At 50.6% G+C, this 14,863-nt stretch overlaps 1 protein-coding gene across 5 annotated transcripts in view; it reads left to right on the top strand.

Moving 5' to 3' along the window:
* Positions 1-267: 267 nt before the first annotated feature.
* Positions 268-14,863, top strand: part of LOC138765192 (Krueppel-like factor 15) — a 54,730-nt gene continuing 40,134 nt past the window's right edge. For all 5 annotated transcript variants that reach the window (XR_011358519.1, XM_069942118.1, XM_069942117.1 and 2 more), the window contains exon 1: positions 268-505. The gene's annotated coding sequence lies outside the window, so the exon portion shown is untranslated. The remainder of the gene's footprint in view (positions 506-14,863) is intronic.

The raw sequence follows: 14,863 nt of genomic DNA, 5'->3' as shown, positions 1-14,863 counted from the left end.
CACAGCACCTCGCTTGGGGGGTGGGGGGGTGCCAACCCTGGTGGTACAGTTTTGAGCAATTGAAAGCCTATGGTTCTGGCCACTCCAAGCCCTTGAAGGTCATGACCCTGCATCAAGGCAGAAGCCAAGATGCAGCCCCAAGGCGCCCCAGACGTTGGCGGGCGAGGGGAGGGGCGGGGCCGGCGCGTGATTGACGGCGGCCCGCGGCACGTGCCGCCTCCCCCCCCCCCGCCCGCGCGGGCGAGCCTCCTTCCCGGCGGCCAATGGGCGGCGAGGGACGCGGGCGAGCCCCTGCCGCGTGACGCGGCCCGGGCCAGCATGGAAGGAGCGAGCGCGTGACGGCGGAGCGGCGGACGCCGCGGCCATTCGCCCCCTCACGGAGACAGACAGGGGGGTGGGGGGCGAAACAGGCCCCTCAATGAGCAGCAAATCCTCACAGAGGCCAGGGGACTGGTTGCAGCGACGCGCCGGCCCGATCCTGCTGCATTTTCGGTGCCAAAACCAGGTGAGAAAGTGACTTTCCCTCGAGTCCTGCTCGACACTTGCTCGGTCCGAGCGTCGTCTTGCTCTAAACCCCCCCCCCCCCCACCGTCCCCCCCCCCCCACTGTCCCCCCCCCCACTGTCCCCCCCCCACTGTCCCCCCCCCCACTGTCCCCCCCCCCACTGTCCCGTCCCCCCCCCAAACTTGTCCCCTCCCCCCCCTCCCCGTCCAACAGTTGCTGCAGACAAGCTTAAAATGTTTTAACTCTGCAATGTTTCCTTAAATCACGTCACCGAGTTTTGCAAAACGTCTCTTTAACCATAAAATTATAAAGTAAAAGTTAGGGTTGATCGACTTCGGCTGCCAGGAATTGGGGGGCTTCTCCCCACCTCTCCCCCCCACCGCCCCCCCCCCCTCATCCCCCTCCCCTCTCCTCTCCTCCCCCCACCGCCTCGATGGATTCCGACGCTCTCTGGATGGCAGCTGTCTTCGCCGTGACTGACGGGCGGCGCGGGCCAATGGCAAGAGGGAAGCGGCTCGGGACCCGCGGGCGTGGGTGGGAGCGGGGGCCAATGGGGAAGGGGCAGGGGGCGGGCCGACAGGCTGATGCAATGTCAAGGCGAGCTGTCACGCGGCGCGGCGGAATGCGTGACCTGTGGGCAGACAAGGGCGCCAGTGCGGACATGGCCGCCGCGTCCCCTTCCCACCTGTGCATTTAAATGGCCCAGCTCATTGGAGACCCCTGCCCAGTCCTGCGTCCCCCCTCCCTCCCTCCCTCCACTCTACTCCATTGCATGGCAGTCAAGATCCCTTCTTCAGAAACACATGTTGCAAATGGACTCGCTCTCCAACCCATCCCCACCTTGGACTCGCTCTCCAACGCTTCCCCACCTTGGACTCGCTCTCCAACCCATCCCCACCTTGGACTCGTTCTCCAACTCGTCCCCACCTTGGACTCGCCTTCAAACCCATCCCCACCTTGCACTCGCTCTCCAACCCATCCCCACCTTGGACTCGCTTTCCAACCCATCCCCACCTTGGACTCGCTCTCCAACCCATCCCCACCTTGGACTCGCTCTCCAACCCATCCCCACCTTGGACTCCCTCTCCAACCCATCCCCACCTTGCACTCTCTCTCCAACCCATCCCCACCTTGGACTCTCTCTCCAAACCATCCCCACCTTGCACTCGCTCTCCAACCCATCCCCACCTTGCACTCGCTCTCCAACCCATCCCCACCTTGCACTCGCTCTCCAACCCATCCCCACCTTGAACTCGCTCTCCAACGCTTCCCCACCTTGGACTTGCTCTCCAACCCATCCCCACCTTGCACTCGTTCTCCAACTCGTCCCCACCTTGGACTCGCCCTCAAACCCATCCCCACCTTGGACTCGCTCTCCAACCCATCCCCACCTTGGACTCGCTCTCCAACCCATCCCCACCTTGCACTCACTCTCCAACCCATCCCCACCTTGGACTCGCTCTCCAACGCTTCCCCACCTTGGACTCGCTCTCCAACCCATCCCCACCTTGGACTCGTTCTCCAACCCATCCCCACCTTGGACTCGTTCTCCAACTCGTCCCCACCTTGGACTCGCCTTCAAACCCATCCCCACCTTGCACTCGCTCTCCAACCCATCCCCACCTTGCACTCGCTTTGCAACCCATCCCCACCTTGGACTCGCTCTCCAACCCATCCCCACCTTGGACTCGCTCTCCAACCCATCCCCACCTTGGACTCCCTCTCCAACCCATCCCCACCTTGCACTCTCTCTCCAACCCATCCCCACCTTGGACTCTCTCTCCAAACCATCCCCACCTTGCACTCGCTCTCCAACCCATCCCCACCTTGCACTCGCTCTCCAACCCATCCCCACCTTGCACTCGCTCTCCAACCCATCCCCACCTTGAACTCGCTCTCCAACCCATCCCCACCTTGGACTCGCTCTCCAACCCATCCCCACCTTGGTCTCGCTCTCCAACCCATTCCCACCTTGGACTCGCTCTCCAACCCATCCCCACCTTGGACTCGCTCTCCAACCCATCCCCACCTTGCACTCGCTCTCCAACCCTTCCCCACCTTGGACTCGCTCTCCAACCCTTCCCCACCTTGGACTCGCTCTCCAACCCATCCCCACCTTGGACTCGCTCTCCAACCCATCCCCACCTTGGACTCGCTCTCCAACCCATCCCCACCTTGGACTCGCTCTCCAACCCATCCCCACCTTGGACTCGCTCTCCAACCCATCCCCACCTTTGACTCGCTCTCCAACCCATCCCCACCTTGGACTCGCTCTCCAACCCATCCACACCTTGGACTTGCTCTCCAACCCATCCCCACCTTGGACTCGCTCTCCAACCCATCCCCACCTTGGACTCGCTCTCCAACCCATCCCCACATTGGACTCGCTCTCCAACCCATCCCCACCTTGCACTCGGTCTCCAACCCATCCCCACCTTGGACTCGGTCTCCAACCCATCCCCACCTTGGATCGGTCTCCAACCCATCCCCACCTTGGACTCGGTGTCCAACCCATCCCCACCTTGGACTCGCTCTCCAACCCATCCCCACCTTGGACTCGCTCTCCAACCCATCCCCACCTTGGACTCGCTCTCCAACCCATCCCCACCTTGGATTCGCTCTCCAACCCATCCCCACCTTGCTCTCGCTCTCCAACCCATCCCCACCTTGCACTCGCTCTCCAACCCATCCCCACCTTGCACTCGCTCTCCAACCCATCCCCACCTTGGAGTCGCTCTCCAACCCATCCCCACCTTGGAGTCGCTCTCCAACCCATCCCCACCTTGGACTCCCTCTCCAACCCATCCCCACCTTGGACTCTCTCTCCAACCCATCCCCACCTTGGACTCTCTCTCCAACCCATCCCCACCTTGCACTCGCTCTCCAACCCATCCCCACCTTGCACTCGCTCTCCAACCCATCCGCACCTTGGACTCGCTCTCCAACCCATCCCCACCCTGGACTCGCTCTCCAACCCATCCCCACCTTGGACTCGCTCTCCAACCCATCCCAACCTTGGACTCGCTCTCCAACCCATCCCCACCTTGGACTCGCTCTCCAACCCATCCCCACCTTGGACTCGCTCTCCAACCCATCCCCACCTTGGACTCGCTCTCCAACCCATCCCCACCTTGGACTCGCTCTCCAACCCATCCCCACCTTGGACTCGCTCTCCAACCCATCCCCACCTTGGACTCGCTCTCCAACCCATCCCCACCTTGGACTCGCTCTCCAACCCATCCCCACCTTGGACTCACTCTCCAACCCATCCCCACCTTGGACTCGCTCTCCAACCCATCCCCACCTTGCACTCGCTCTCCAACCCATCCCCACCTTGCACTCGCTCTCCAACCCATCCCCACCTTGGACTCGCTCTCCAACCCATCCCCAACTTGGACTCGCTCTCCAACCCATCCCCACTTTGGACTCGCTCTCCAACCCATCCCCACCTTGGACTCGCTCTCCAACCCATCCACACCTTGCCCTCGCTCTCCAACCCATCCCCACCTTGGACTCGCTCTCCAACCCATCCCCACCTTGGACTCGCTCTCCAACCCATCCCCACCTTGGACTCGCTCTCCAACCCATCCCCACCTTGGACTCGCTCTCCAACCCATCCCCACCTTGCACTCGCTCTCCAACCCATCCCCACCTTGTACTCGCTCTCCAACCCATCCCCACCTTAGACTCGCTCTCCAACCCATCCCCACCTTGCACTCGCTCTCCAACCCTTCCCCACCTTGGACTCGCTCTCCAACCCTTCCCCACCTTGGACTCGCTCTCCAACCCATCCCCACCTTGGACTCGCTCTCCAACCCATCCCCACCTTGGACTCGCTCTCCAACACATCCACATCTTGGACTCGCTCTCTAACCCATCCCCACCTTGGACTCGCTCTCCAACCCATCCCCACCGTGGACTCGCTCTCCAACCCATCCCCACCTTGCACTCGCTCTCCAACCCATCCCCACCTTGCACTCGCTCTCCAACCCATCCCCACCTTGCACTCGCTCTCCAACCCATCCCCACCTTGGACTCGCTCTCCAACCCATCCCCACCTTGGACTCGCTCTCCAACCCATCCCCACCTTGGACTCGCTCTCCAACCCATCCCCACCTTGGACTCGCTCTCCAACCCATCCCCACCTGGACTCGCTCTCCAACCCATCCCCACCTTGGACTCGCTCTCCAACCCATCCCCACCTTGGACTCGCTCTCCAACCCATCCCCACCTTGGACTCGCTCTCCAACCTATCCCCACCTTGCACTCGCTCTCCAACCCATCCCCACCTTGGACTCGCTCTCCAACCCATCCCCACCTTGCACTCGCTCTCCAACCCATCCCCTCCTTGCACTCGCTCTCCAACCTATCCCCACCTTGGACTCACTTTCCAATCCATCCCCACCTTGGACTCGCTCTCCAATCCATCCCCACCTTGCACTCGCGCTCCAACCCATCGCCACCTTGGACTCGCTCTCCAACCCATCCCCACCTTGGACTCGCTCTCCAACCCATCCCCACCTTGGACTCGCTCTCCAACCCATCCCCACCTTGGTCTTGCTCTCAAACCTATACACACTTTGGACTCGCTTTCCAAGCAATCCACACCTTGGACTCGCTCTCCAACCTATCCCCACCTTGGACTTGCTCTCCAACCTATCCCCACCTTGGACTCGTTCTCCAACCCATCCCCACCTTGGACTCGTTCTCCAACCCATCCCCACCTTGGTCTCGCTCTCCAACCCATCCCCACCTTGGACTCGCTCTCCAACCCATCCCCACCTTGGACTCACTCTCTAACCCTTCCCCAACTTGGACTCGCTCTCCAACCCATCCCCACCTTGGACTCGCTCTCCAACCTATCTCCACCTTGGACTCGCTCTCCAATCCATCCCCACCTTGGACTCGCTCTCAAACCTATCCACACCTTGGACTCGCTCTTCAACCTATCCACACCTTGAACTCGCTCTCCAACCTATTTCCACCTTGTACTCGCTCTCCAACCTATCCCCACCTTGGACTCGCTCTCCAACCTATCCCCACCTTGGACTCACTCTCCAACCTATCTCCACCTTGGACTCGCTCTTCAATCTATCCATACCGGACTCGCTCTCCAACCTATCCACACCTTGGACTCGCTCTCCAACCTATCCACACCTTGGACTCGCTCTCCAACCTGTCCACACCTTGGACTCGCTCTCCAACCTATCCACACCTTGGACTTGCTCTCCAACCTATCCACACCTTGGACTCGCTCTCCAACCTATCCCCACCTTGAAATCGCTCTTCAACCTATCCACACCTTGGACTCGCTCTCCAACCTATCCCCACCTTGGACTCGCTCTCCAACCTATCCCCACCTTGGACTCGCTCTTCAACCTATCCACACCTTGGACTCGCTCTCCAACCTATCCACACCTTGTACTCGCTCTCCAACCCATCCCCACCTTGGACGCGCTCTCAAATCTATCCACACCTTGGACTCGCTCTTCAACCTATCCACACCTTGGACTCGCTCTCCAACCTATCCCCACCTTGGACTCGCTCTCCAACCCATCCCCACCTTGGACTCGCTCTCCAACCCATCCCCACCTTGGACTTGCTCTCCAACCTATCCACACCTTGGACTCGCTCTTCAACCTATCCACACCTTGGACTCGCTCTCCAACCTATTTCCACCTTGTACTCGCTCTTCAACCTATCCCCATTTGGACTCGCTCTCCAACCTATCCCCACCTTGGACTCGCTCTCCAACCTATCTCCACCTTTGACTCGCTCTTCAACCTATCCACACCTTTGACTCACTCTCCAATCTATCCACACCTTGGACTCGCTTCCAACCCATCCCCAACTTATTCTCGCTCTTCAACCTATCCACACCTTGGACTCGCTCTCCAACCTATCCCCACCTTGGACTGGCTATTCAACCTATCCACACCTTGGACTCGCTCTTCAACCTATCCACACCTTGGACTCGCTTTCCAACCCATCCCCAACTTATTCTCGCTCTTCAACCTATCCACACCTTGGACTCGCTCTCCAACCTATCCCCACCTTGGACTGGCTATTCAACCTATCCACACCTTGGACTCGCTCTTCAACCTATCCACACCTTGGACTCGCTCTCAAACCTATCCACACCTTTCCCACTCACATTAAGTAAATCCTGACTAACCACAGGGCCATTATTGGCATAGGATGGGGTCGGGCAATCTTGCTTAGTGTAAGAGCCATGTGTATGCACGATTTCACTCTTGCGTGCACATTTTTTTCCCGCTCACATGCCACCTTAATTAATCCCTCATTCACCACAGAGTACCTTATGGCATAGAGCAGTGGCAGCCAAACTTGCTTAATGTAAGAGTCACATATGATAAACTTCATAAGTTTGAGCTGCAAGACATGAAAAAATGTTTTTACTCTTACATGCACATTTTGTTATAAAAATTTTATACAGATGTCAAGAAATACACGTTGCTAATAATATTTTTCATGTATGTAATTTTTAAACTGCTAATTTGTGTTAGTTTCAGTAATCAAAAAGTACACAGTAGAATTTTGTGGATTAATTTGTAGGGTAAAATTTAGGGGGTCGACTGTTGCACAGATACCACTTATGACCATTATAAGCACCTGAGATGTTTGAGGTGCCAGGAGCTAGGCGGGCAACTGTGGCATTGGAAACTCAGCTGGATGGGTGGCTGGGGCGTCGGGAGCTTGAATGGGCAGGGGCCGGTGACCAGGCATGAGTCCACGGATGGGCGAGCAGCTGGGGCGTCAGAAACTTGGATGGGTAGGTAGCCGGAGTATCGGGTACTTGGTTGGACGGCTGGAGCTTGGATGGGAAGGTGGCCAGTGTGTCAACAGCTCGGATGAGCAAGCGATGGTGTCATAGGCGAGAGGCTGCAATCAGCCGCCATTGGTGCTACATCGATAGTAATGGATTACTTAAGGTGGTATGTGAGTGGAAAAAGAAAGGTTGAGAACCTCAGAACTAGATGGTCATTTGTAAAGCAGACACCGAGGTTAAAGGAAAAACACAATGTTGGTGAAACAGTGTGCTTTAAGTCGCAAAGATAAAGATACATAACCAACATTTCAAACTTGAACCCTTTGTCAAGGTAAAAATAAAACAATAAAGATGCCTGCCGACAGTTTTCCTTACCTTGATGAAGGGCTTAAGCCCGAAATGTTGGTTATGTACCTTTATCTTTGTGACTTTATCTTTGTTTCTCCAGCATTGTGTTTTTACCAGCTGTTCTGGGTGCACCGGTTTCCTCCCACTGTTCAAACCATATGGGGATTGTAGGTCAGTTAGGTGTAATTCTGGACTCCTGGGCTGGAAGGGCCTGTTACCATGCTGTACGTCTAAATTTTTAAAATTTAAAAAAAGATTTGATATCAGCAGAATTCGGCCATGTGAAGAGATTGAAGTGTCTGGGACTGTATTTGCTAGAAATCGTACGGGGATTGTAGGTCATTTGGGTGTAATTGTGGGCTCCTGGGCTGGAAGGGCCTGTTACCATGCTGGACGTCTAAATTTTCAAAATTTAAAAAGAGATATGCTATCAGTGGAATTCAGCCATGTGAAGAGATTGAAGTGTCTGGGACTGTATTTGCTAGAATTTAGAAAAATGAGAGGGGATCTTCTCGAAACATAAAAATATAAAAGATAGATAAGATAGAGGTAGGTGAATTGTTTGCATTGGTAGACAAAACCAGAATGAGGAGACATAGCCTCACAATAGAGGCTATGTCTCTATTGTAGATTTAGGTTGATGAGGAGTAACTGCTTTTCCCAGAGGGTGGTGAATCTATGGAATTCGTTGCTCTTTGAAGCAGAGGAAGCGACCTCAGTAAATATATTTATGACAAGTTTGGATAGATTTTTACAAAGTAGGGGAATTAAGGTATATGTGGAAAAGGCAGGTAAGTGGAGATGAGACTATCATCAGATCAGCCATAATTTCATTGAATGGTGGAGCAGGCTGGACAGGCCAGATGCTTCAATTTCTTATGTTCTTATTGCCCAGCACCTCTTACAGCCAGAGAAGAAGAAACAAATTAGTCCCTCCATAGTCACTGAGTGTCCATGGATTCACCTCCAGTCCTTCTGCAGCCGCACACCCTTCAGTCCAAACCATCAGCAATCCAAGCTCTGTTTTTGTTTAGATGCATATTCTTTTGAAAAAAGAAGCTGCTCTTGATTAACCACCTCTTTTATTCTTCTCAGGCCTTTGGAGTTGCACATGACATGGTTTTTTGAGTGCAGCGGTGGCCGGATAGGGCAGGGAACGGCTTGGCAGGATGGCGAGTGGGTGGTCTGATCTCTCTGCCATGTTCATGTGGTTCCTGGGTGCTCCTCAAGGTTTACAACACTGTCCTGAATGCTCCTTGTCCACTCTGAGTAAAAGAAAAAAGAGAATTATCTCACAACTTCCACAATTGTTGTACTCTCTAATCCCTCCACTCTAACGCTTTCAGGTTCGGCACGTGTGTACAATTCTGCTGCCTTTGCAAACAGGGATCTCCCAGAAGCCAATCATTTCAATTCTGTGCCACACTCCCATGCTGATATAAAGTTTAACTTAAATGTGCTGTGGCCTCGTTGAGAATGGCTGCTTTAGAAAACCTTCCTTGATATCCACAACACTGTCAACTTTCATGTCATCTGCAAACTTATTAATCATTACTCCAACATTCACATTCAAGTGAGGAATAGATATCACTAACGACAAAGAATCCTAACACCGATCCTTGCAATTATCAGCGTTCACAGACTTTCAGTCAGAAAATAACTTCCACCACTGCCCCACCACAAAGCAAACTTCACATCCATTTAGACACCCTCCTTGGACTCTGTGTGCCTTAACTTTCTGCACCATCCTACCATGCGGAACTTTGTAAAATGTCTTCATAAAATCTATACCTACCACCCTGCCTTGGTCCATGAGATATAGGAGCAGAAGTAGGCCATTCAGCAATCGTCCACTCCTCTATTCCATCGTGAACTTATCCATTCTATCACTCAGCCTTTTGCCTTTTCCCAATAACCTTTGATACCCTGACATTTCAAATACCTATCAATCTCTGTCTTAAATGCACCCAAATACCTGCCTCCACAGCTGCTCATGAGGAGTATGGAGAATTCCAGAGGTTCACCACTCTGGTGAAAGAAATTGCTCCACATCTCTGTTTTAAATGGGCACCCTTCAATCCTGAAGGTGTGCCTTCTTATCCTAAACTCTTCTATCATGGGAAACAATTTTGCCACATCTACTCTGTCCAGGCCTTTCAATATTCAAAATGCTTATATGATGTCCACCCCCCCCCCCCACCCTCCAATTCTTTGGAACTCCAAGATACAGTCGTAGAGACATCAAACATTCCTCATAAGCCAATCTCTTCCTTCCAGGAATCATTCTTGAGAATCTTCTCTGAACCCTCTTCAATGCCATCACATCCTTTTTTAAATAAGGAGCCCAAAACTGTATCCCGTACTCCAAGTGAGGCCTCAGCATCACATCCCGTATTTTATATCCATTTTTCTAGATATCAGTTACCTCTCAAAAAACTCAATGAAGAAAGACGGGATTTACCCCCACCCCCCACAAAAAAACACACTGATAGTCCCTGATCAGCCTAAATGAATATAAATATACTACCTTAAATTTTTCCCCAGTAATTTCTCTACCACTGATGCAAGCCTCATGGGCCTGTAGTTATCGGGCTTATCCCTGAACCCATTCTTAAATAAAGGAACAATATTAGCAACTCTCCAGTATTCTAACGTCACATCTATGGCAACCAAGGATCCAAAGATCTCTGACAAGGCCCCACCTACCTCTTCCAATAAAATTCTGTGATGGATCTCATACAGCCTTGGGATTTATCCATTCCAAAGTATCCAGCGCCTCCACCTTCTTAATACTGACCTGCTCCAGGCTTGTCATCGTTTTCATCACTGAAGCACAACCTTCTCCATGGTGAATACGGATGAGAATCTTGCTCACTACCCCCCGCTCCACACATCGATGATCCCTTTATCCCGAAGGGGAGCCACTCTATTCTGTTTGCTCCTATCATAGAATAGATTGTCCTTAGTTTTCCTTGTCAAATTTACCCTTCTAATTTATTAAGTTCTCTTCTACACCTTTAATAAAGGGGCTCATTTGATTGTCATTGCCCATACTTGTCACATGTTGTCTCTCAATAACCTTTGTCATCCAACATTCATTTTTCCACTATCTGCCTGGTGATCTTTTCCCATAACCGAGCTCGGAATATAGTGCCGGCTTCAGGATTCTGTTGATACTTTTGCAAATGACATGGAACTGGAACCTCAATACTTTGGATGTTGAACTGGGAGAGGACATTGATGTTGTTCCACCAGCTAATGAGGTGCCTGCTGTAGGTAGTTCAAGTGCCAGAATCATTCAAGAGGGCCGGGATCACTGCCATGCGTTCTGCCCCAGGTCTGTGGTGAATATCCATCTCTCCATTGACCAAAGGCTATGCTGGTGCATTGAAACGATGGTGAACTTCATTATCAATATCAGAATCAAAATTTATAGTCCTGAACATGTCACAAAATTTATTGTGTTGTGGCACCATTACAAGTTCAAATGTTGCTATGAATTGCATTTTAAAATAAATAAATTAGTGCAAAAATAAGAGAAAGTGAGGTAGTGTCTGTGGTTCATTGTCCCATTCAGAAATCTGATGGTGGAAAGGGAAGAAGCTGTCCTTGTTCCGCTGAGTGTTCGTCTTCAGAATCTTGCATGAGGAAAATCATGTAGTAGTGAGAAGAGGGCATGGCTTGGGTGGTGAGGGTCCTCTATCCTCAAGGCTACTTGCTTGAGACACTGCCTCTTGTAGATGTCTCCTCTTGCTGATGGTTCTGGAAATATGGAGGTTTTTCACGTTTTCCAGTGTCTCAGCATGAACCTTCATTACAAGAGGGTAATGGGGGTGTCTTTTGCACGTTGCATTCTAAATTATTGTCATTTTGCACATACTTTTTATAATTATCGTAAATCTCCCTGTTCCAAAATAATGTACAGAGTGAATGAATTTGTTACAGTCAACCTGACCTTGGAGCCGGTGAAAGCGAAATAGAAAGAGATTTTCTTTTCTAGGTCATCCTGGTGGTATTTATCAGCTTTTTATATATACACTAAAACCCCATTATTTGGAATTGAAGCAACTGGCAGCCTCAAGCAACCAGCAAAAAAAACTAACAGAAAATAAATAGGTTAAAAAAAATGTTTAAAAATGGCGGTTAGTTCGCTAATCACACAATACGCAATCTCAAACAACCAGAAAATTCATTTATCTGTCATCTACCCCCATAGGTGCCAGATACCAGGGGGTTTTACTGAATTGAGTTTGTGTTGGACTGTACTTTGGAGTGTTGAATGAACTATCCTATGGATTGTTTAGCTCCATCTTCTTGTGGAGGCTGTCTCTCAGCAAAGGAGGACAAAGGGATTAATCAAGAGAGCAAAAATAAATTACGAAAGTAAGCTTGCGGCAAATATAAAAACCAACTGCAAAAGCTTTTATAAATATGTCAAGAGGAAAAGATTGGTGAAATCCAGAGTAGGTCCTTTGCAGTCAGAATCAGGGGAATATATAATGAGGAATAAGGAAATGGCAGACCAATTAAATTCTTACTTTAGTTCTGTTTTTACAAGAGAGGATACAAATAATCTCCCAAGGATGTTGGGAAACATGGAGACTAATGCAAGGGAGGAACTGAAATAAATCAGTATCTCTAAGGACATGGTCTTGGGGTAATTGATGGGATTGAAGGAAGATAAATCCCAAGGGCCTGATAATCTACATCCTAGGGTACTCAAGGAAGTGGCCATTCAGATAGCAGATGCTTTAAAAATTATTTTCCAGAACTCGATAGACTCAGGATCAGTACCCATGGATTGGAGCGTAGCTAATGTTACCCCACTATTTAAAAAGGGGGTAGAGAAAAAGTGGGGAATTATCGGCCGGTGAGCCTTACATCAGTAGTGGGCAAAATAATGGAATCCATTATTAAGGAAGTAATAGCGGAGCATATGACTAGCAGAGAAGGGATCGGACGGAGTCAACATGGATTTACAAAAGGTAAATCGTGCTTGACAAATCTATTGGAATTCTTTGAGATGGTGACAGGTAAAATAGATGGGGGAGAACCAGTGGATGTGGTGTACCTGGACTTCCAAAAGGCCTTCGATAAGGTCCCGCATAAACGACTGGCTTCCAAAATCAAGACTCATGGGATTGGGGGCAAAGTATTGATGTGGATTGAGAACTGGCTGGCAGGTAGAAGACAGAGAGTTGGGATAAATGGCTCGTTTTCTGAGTGGCAGGCGGTGACCAGTGGGGTACCACAGGGATCTGTACTGGGACCCCAGCTGTTCACAATTTACATTAATGATCTGGATGAGGGGATTGGATGTAATATCTCCAAATTTTCAGATGACACTAAGCTAGGAGGGGTTGTGTGCACGGAAGAGGGGGGTCAGGAAGCTCCAGTGTGATTTGGATAAATTGAGGGACTGGGCAGATACATGGCAAATGCACTACAATGTGGATAAATGTGAAGTTATCCACTTTGGTAATACAAACCGGAGGGCAGATTACTATCTGATATCGCCTCAAACCGTGCATCTTGGCGCCTCACAGTTCGGCGGGCAGCAACTTCCTTTGAAGAAGACCGCAGAGCCCACCTCACTGACAAAAGACAAAGGAGGAAAAACCCAACACCCAACCCCAACCAACCAATTTTCCCCTGCAACCGTGTCTGCCTGTCCCGCATCGGACTTGTCAGCCACAATCGAGCCTGCAGCTGACGTGGACATTTACCCCCTCCATAAATCTTCGTCCGCAAAGCCAAGCCAAAGAATACAAACCGGAGGGCAGATTACTATTTGAATGGCAATAGATTCAGAGATGAGGAAATGCAGAGAGACCTAGGGGTACTTGTACATCAGTCTCTGAAGGCGAGCATGCAGGTAGAGCAGGCGGTTAAAAAGGCAAATGGTATGTTGGTCTTCATATCAAGAGGGTTTGAGTCTAGGAACAAGGATACCTTACTGCAGCTGTACAGGGCCTTGGTGAGACCCTACCTGGAGTATTGTGTGCAATTTTGGTTACCTTACCTAAGGAAGGATGTTCTTGCAATGGAGGGAGTGCAGAAGCGATTCACCAGGCTGATACCTGGAATGGCAGGAATGACTTATGAGGAAAGATTGCGCAAATTGGGATTGTACTCGCTGGAGTTTAGAAGATTGAGAGGGGATCTCATAGAGACCTATAGAATTCTGGCAGGACTGGACAGAATGGATGCAGATGGGATCTTTCCAATGATGGGAAAATCCTGAACCCGGAGCCATGGTTTGAGGATAATAGGCAAACCATTTAGGACTGAGATGAGGAGGAATTTCTTGACCCAGAGGGTGGTGAATCTGTGGAATTCATTGCCACAGAGGGCAGTCGAGGCAGGTTCATTAAATCTATTTAAGAGGGAATTGGATCTATTTCTTCAGTATAAGGGTATTAAAGGTTATGGAGATAAGGCGTGGACTGGGTACTGAACTTTAAGATCAGCCATGATCTCGTTGAATGGCGGAGCAGGCTCGAAGGGTCGAATGACCTACTCCTGCTCCTATCTTCTATGTTTCTATGTAACTAGTTTTCTCCATAAGCTTCTGCAGTGTTACAGTTCAGAGAATAACTGACTGTTTCTTAAAGCAGTCACAAGTATAATCGTTGGACTTTCGCAAAGAAAAGGTGTCTCTCAAACTGGTTCAATGACACTTAATCAGGTTTTGGGAATAAGCTACCTTGCCTCTGACTGTACAGGAGGAGAGTTAGAAATATTCTGTGTAGGGAAATATTGTTTAGGGTAAGAGTTTTCCTTTGGATTAAGATAGATGCACTTTCTTTTGGTGGCATAGATTGGGTGGACATCCAGAACCCTTTTTCCAGGGCAATAATGGCCAATAGCAGAGGACATCTGTTTAAAGTGAGGGGATGAAGGTTTAGGGGAGACATCAGAGGTAAGTTTTTTACTCAGGCTGTCCCTCAGTTCTACTTTTACCTGCCAGTGGAAACAACTTCCCAATTCTATTTGGGACTATTCCCTTTAATTTTTTTTTATAGTTATCTCACATTTTTCCAAATTCCAGTGAGTAAAGTCCCAGGTGACTCAATCTCTCCAAGCAGCCCAACCCCCTCATCTCCAGAATCAACCTGAAATTCCTCTGCACTGCCTGTAAAGCCAGTATATTTTATGTATGTATATACAGATCTCTGTGCGTGTGTGTGTGTCTCTCTCTCTCTCTCTCTCTCTCTCTCT

The sequence above is a fragment of the Narcine bancroftii genome, chromosome 5 (assembly GCF_036971445.1).
Source record: "Narcine bancroftii isolate sNarBan1 chromosome 5, sNarBan1.hap1, whole genome shotgun sequence".
In the NCBI taxonomy this organism is placed as follows: domain Eukaryota; kingdom Metazoa; phylum Chordata; class Chondrichthyes; order Torpediniformes; family Narcinidae; genus Narcine; species Narcine bancroftii.
The sequence above is the reverse complement of the archived record's forward strand: the minus strand, read 5'-3'. Positions and strand labels throughout refer to the sequence as shown.